Here is a 6,000-nt window from a genome sequence, read left to right on the forward strand (position 1 = left end):
TTTGAGGCTATAAAATATATGTATACCTTAAATATAGTACCGTATGTGATTCGTGCGCATTATAAATTGTATTAATGAATGAACGGTTTGCGCAACTTGGATAATAACCCAGGGGCGGGGGGGGGGGGGCTAAATACGGGGTTCACAAACAACGGTGGACGTGAAACTTACGAATCTGTTGACTTCCGAAGGTCCCGAAATGTCAATAGGTCAATTGTATCATTGTACATTGTATTGAATGAGGTAACATTGTATTTAATACGGGGTTAAATTGTATCGCAAAGGGTTACATTGTGCATAATAACATGTTAAATGTATCACAAAGGGTTACATTGTGTATAATAACGTGTTAAATTGTATCACAAAGTGTTACATTGTACATAATAACATGTTAAATTGTATCACAAAGTGTTACATTGTGCATAATAACATGTTAAATTGTATCACAAGGGGTTACATTGTGTATAATAACGTGTTAAATGTATCACAAAAGGTTACATTGTACATAATAACATGTTAAATTGTATCACAAAGTGTTACATTGTGCATAATAACGTGTTAAATGTATCACAAAGTGTTACATTGTGTATAATAACGTGTTAAATGTATCACAAAGTGTTACATTGTACATAATAACATGTTAAATTGTATCGCAAAGGGTTACATTGTGCATAATAACGTGTTAAATTGTATCGCAAAGGGTTACATTGTGCATAATAACGTGTTAAATGTATCACAAAGGGTTACATTGTGTATAATAAGGGGTTACATTGCATCGGGGCTAGCCACGGGACTTTGATTGATCGAGAGTCGCTTTGCGATGTGCAATGCAAAGGGCTTTTCCATTACCGCCCAGTTGGCCCGCTCACTCGGTCACGAGATCGCCCGTAATTTACGGCGGCGTGAGTTATTTTCTTTCTCCCACCGGTTTTACTCTTTTCATTTTTTGACCGTTCCAATTTTATCGCAAATTGCGCAAGTCACGTGTTGACAAGACGGGATTCCATCCTGGAGTTCCATCGCCCGCGGTAATGTTACCCCCCCTCCCCTACCTCTCCCCGCCAACACCACCACCACCACCACCGCCGCCGCCGCCGCCACTGGGAATTGTGGCAAACGGTATACAGAAAGTGGATATCACAGAAGTACTTCTGAGTTGAGATGCATTCAAAAGGGGCCTATCTGCCCCAAGTCACTGGCAAAGACAAAGATCCCCCGTATAGCCTTAACAGACTGTAGGGGCAAGTGCTGTTAGCGAGCACCTATGAAGGCCGAAACGGTACACGAGGGGGTGGGTGGCCAGCACCACGCCCGACCGCCTTTGTCTCCCCAGTGGCGATGTTTACACACCGCACAAGGTACCCATTTGAGGCTGAGTCGACTTCGGGGAGGCCCAAGACCGGTTCAGATAATCATCACTGGTGTTGGCCGTGAGCGGGGGTATACATAAAGTGGATATCACAGAAGTACTTCTGAGTTGAAATGCATTCAAAAGTGGCCTATCTGCCACAAGCCCCTGGCGCACACACACACACATTTAACTTGGTGGCTTTGCGCGCGCGCGCGTGCGTATGCGTGTGTGGTCATTTATGGCAGCTTTAATGGACCAGTGGTCTCTGTTCTTTGAACGAGACCATTTAAGCAAAAAAAATACCGCAGAGGTTACGCGTGGCACGAAACATTGACTGCAAAATGACGAATTACAATTCTCAGGTTTTTTTTTTCTTTTGTTCAAAGGATTTTCGGTTCGTGTTTAGCTCAAACTCATATTCTTGCATCGCTACGCCCGCCCGCCGTGCCGTCCATAATTTAGCCAGCCTCAAAGACCGCGATTCCAATAAGATTCCGGCTGAATTAATTTACCGCACATATATTTTTTTGCACCTTTTTTATTATGGAATTTCTGCTCTTGCGCGCGCGTGTGCGTGCGTGTACGGACGCGCGCGCGTGTGTGTGTGTAATGCATTATTTAAAGGTGTAGGTATAAACTAATATTAAATGTACACTTAGAATAGAGATTGAAATTTGTTTGACAAGCAATGTATCAACATAGCCCCCCCTCCCCCCTTCTGGCTGTCTCTCTGTGCGCGAGAAAATTAAACGACAACATTTAAAAAACACAGAATCACTCCGCGGCATTGTAAATAACGTGGATGTGAAAATAAATGGAAAGATAAAAAAAACTCCAACCGAGCAAAATTGTTTCCTGAAAAGTCATCGCTAGGTTTTTTTCCAATGACAACTGGGAGGTAGGGGCCGTCCATGGGGGGTTCGGGGCCCCAGGCATACCCCCACCGTGTGCCCCCCCCCCCACCGCCCCCCACGAAGCCTTCAAACTCATATTCTTAGGTTTTTTCGGTAAAGTCACGTAGGTAAAAAATTTAAAATTAATAAAAGTAAAAGGAAAATGAAATAAAAATCACGACGTTTCGGAGGCAACACAAGCTTCCGTCTTCAGGTGGAACCGTCACAGCACGATTGCTGTATCAAGTGAGAGGTTTGGGGAAGCATTCATCCACTTGATACAGCTATCGTGCTGTGACGGTTCCACCTGAAGACGGAAGCTTGTGTTGCCTCCGAAACGTCGTGATTTTTATTTTATTTTACTTTTATTAACAAAAAATTTTTACCTTCGAACTCAACCACAAGTTACGACATTTGACACCGTGACGTCGAAGTTGGGGGGGGGGGAGCAAGCGCGGGGCCCGGGGCGGTCGCCACCCCCCCCCCCCCCCCGGTTCGCCGTCCTTATCCCCCCCACCCCAAACCCACCACGCCCTTGCTAAGTCGATGTAGCCTCATCGACTTGGGAGAGGCTTTCATCCAGCAGTGGGTCGATCATGGCTGCTGCTGCTGATGATGTTGCTGATGATTATTTCAACGTTTTGTATCGTCTGTGTTTTTGTTTGAGGGCTCCGCAATCATTGAGCAATTTTAAGTAACATTTTAAAACATACTTTTTGAAAATTGCTTTAACTTTTATTTATTTTTTAATATGCCTTTGCTAGAAATTTATGATAATGCGATGTTGTTCTATCTGGAAGTAAATTTGTATTATTCTTGCATTTTAGCCTTTTAACAATATTTAGCTTTACCTGTCCAGCACTTTTAAATGCATCTTTTGCACGAAAAAGTGCTATATAAATAAAGACTTGATTCTTCTTCTTCTTCCTAGCGTTGTTCCCGCTGTGGCGCAGGGTCCGCTTTTCGGCATTGTCTTATCCATTTGGCTCGGTCCAGGGCATCTTCAGGGGATGCGTTGGCCGTCTTCACGTCTTCCTTTATTCGGTCCATCCATCGCTTCTTCGGACGTCCGCGTGGACGGCGGCCCTCTGGCTCAATACGAATGATTGTATCCGGGCTACACTCTCTGCCTCCGCCCCCTTTGCCCCCATTACCCCCATATAATCAAGAACTGGGTCACAGCTGCATGAACCTGCACCCGTAAATGTTAGGCCATCATCCCTCCGAAAGGAAGTGTAAAGGAGAGCCGACACAAGGTTGCAGGGGTTTCGTCTTTTAATCCTTTTCTCCCATCCACACTTGTCCCCAGCCGTCCCAATCTCGTTCCCGCCAAAGGCCCCCCTTTCCCGCCCGTTCTCCCCTTATGTCTACTCGATCACCCCTCCCACTAACCCTCCTATTGGTGGAAATCCTTCCCCTGGCACCCCTACAGAAGTAAGGAAAACACCCAGGGAGGACCTCCATCGTGGAGATGGAGCGATGGGATGTGAAGGTGGCCTCCGTGTAACTCGCCAAACAAGCACAGCGCCCGCGACAGGTGCCGGTGGCTGCGGCGGCTTGGAGAAGCATTCATCCAGCAGTGGATTGACCACGGCAGGCGGATGAATATGATCACGATAACGATCTCAACTTGCTTCCCGACGGTGGAGTCTTGAGCGGGCTGTTGGGGCAAACTGCTGTCAGCGAGCACCTATTACTGGTAGGAACCACCTGGTTCCTACCAGTAATAGGGTGGAGAGGGGAGGGTGGGGAGGGGCTGGGTGGGGAGGGGAGGGTGGGGAGGGGCTGGGTGGGGAGGGTGGGGCTGGGTGGGGGGTGGCAGGGGTGGGGCTGGGTGGGGAGGGGCTAGTAACCCCGTGGTGCCCTTATAAAACTCAACGTTTAACCTACTCACGCCGGCTTGTGCCCGCCCTCACAGTCGGCCATATTTGCGGAATGCACCACGCCGCCGTTGACCCTGGCCATTGACCGAGCAACCCAACGTTCCTACCAGCTCCCTCCGCAGGAATGTGTTTAATGCCGTAACGGCACAACTTGTTTTTCTTGTCGTGTTGCTGACGATGAAGATGCAGATCAGCAACCGGCAATGTCGCTTTCACGTGGTCAAGGCTGATACGCGCGTCGGGAGCAGCGGGAGTAGTGGCGTGTCGCTGCGGTGTCTCCTTCGTGTCTGTGGATCGGGTCTTGCGTCGTCATCTGTCGCGTGGTCCGTCACGGATGACCACAGTCGCATACTCCTGGGGCGTGTTTTGTTTAAAATTAATTTCCCACTTGGGAATCAGGTGTCCGCACCTGCCGCTGTTTGTGCGGATGTGACGAACCGTGGCAGCCGTCGTCTCCCCCAGTGCCCACGTTCTCACAACTCGTTTAAGGCCGAGTCGACCTAGGGGTAGCCCCACGACCAGTTCAGATATTCGCCGCTTGCTGTTGGCTGTGGCCGGGAAATTGAACTCGGCTGACCGGGTTTGGAGTGCGGTGGTTCCGCTCCACGCACGTAATTCTGATGTCTTTACATTTGAATTTTATCTTCTGATACATCCATTCCTCAAGATGAGTTCCCATCGATTACATGTTTTAGGTTTGCCAATTAATCTTGATTCGAAGCTTTCGTGACTGCAGGAATCCACATTCTTTGGTTCTGCGTTATGACGTCATACACAACCCGCAGTCTTGACCCAGTTGGGTTCTTACGCGCTGACGTCATCGCGTCCCCCCCCGGTGTTGTATCCCACGTAAAAGCGCTGGCAGTGCTAGTTTATAATAATAACAACAATCAATTAATTTGGTGGCGTTCGTGCCGTTCTTATACAGAATCATCATATTTTTACAATGAACTCTATAGATCTTCATCAGAAGCATGTTGATTATAAACCCGGAGGACCCTGAGAAAAATCCACGCGACCACGGGGAGAGAGAGACACACAAACTCCAAACATACAACAGGTTGGGATCGAACCCACGACCTCCTGTGTACCAGGTGAGGTAGTTAACATCTCGCCAAATTACAGGCATTGTGAGGATCCAGTGATCGAACCCACGACCTCCTGTGTACCAGGCGAGGTAGTTAACATCTCGCCACCCTGTGGTGTTACCAAATTGAAGTGAGTCGGAATTTTTGTTTTCATTATTGAGCAAATTTGTACCGTGACCGCCGGCAAAACACAACGCCCTAAACTCTTCTTCGAATAACATCACGGGGGTATTTAACGTCGCCCACCCCCACCCCGCTCCCCCCCACTCTGTGATGCCAGACGCGGCATAGTGTACGTATATGCACTGAATAAACACTGCAGTATTAACTAGGGTGCCCGCGTGGGCTTGAACCGCGAACCTCATCAAAACGAGCGCTCAGCCTCATCGTCGCCAATAACTTGTTTTTTTGGAGCAGCATTTTGCTCAACAACTGAGATTTTTTAAAGAAAAAAAAATCGTAACAACAACGGTAATAATGCCACCGAGATGAGATGGAGGACGAGAGAGAGAGAGAGATGAGAGAAATATGTAGGCCGGAGCGAGAGAGCCATTTAAGATCTTTAAAACGGAACACACACGCGCGCGCACAAAGACTCCCACGACGATCTTCAACAAACACTCGAGATTACGATCGTGGTTCGCGGAGCAGACACGGGGGCGGCTCCGTGACGAAGACGTAGACAGCGAGGGGCCCAATTTAATTGTTTAAACTGAGAGAGAGATAGAGGCAAAGGTCCCCTCCCCACCCCACCCCCGTATAGCCTTAACAGACTGTTGGGGCAA

Source organism: Lethenteron reissneri, chromosome 31, assembly GCF_015708825.2.
Source record: "Lethenteron reissneri isolate LAM-NWPU_2019-01 chromosome 31, ASM1570882v1, whole genome shotgun sequence".
In the NCBI taxonomy this organism is placed as follows: Eukaryota; Metazoa; Chordata; class Hyperoartia; order Petromyzontiformes; family Petromyzontidae; genus Lethenteron; species Lethenteron reissneri.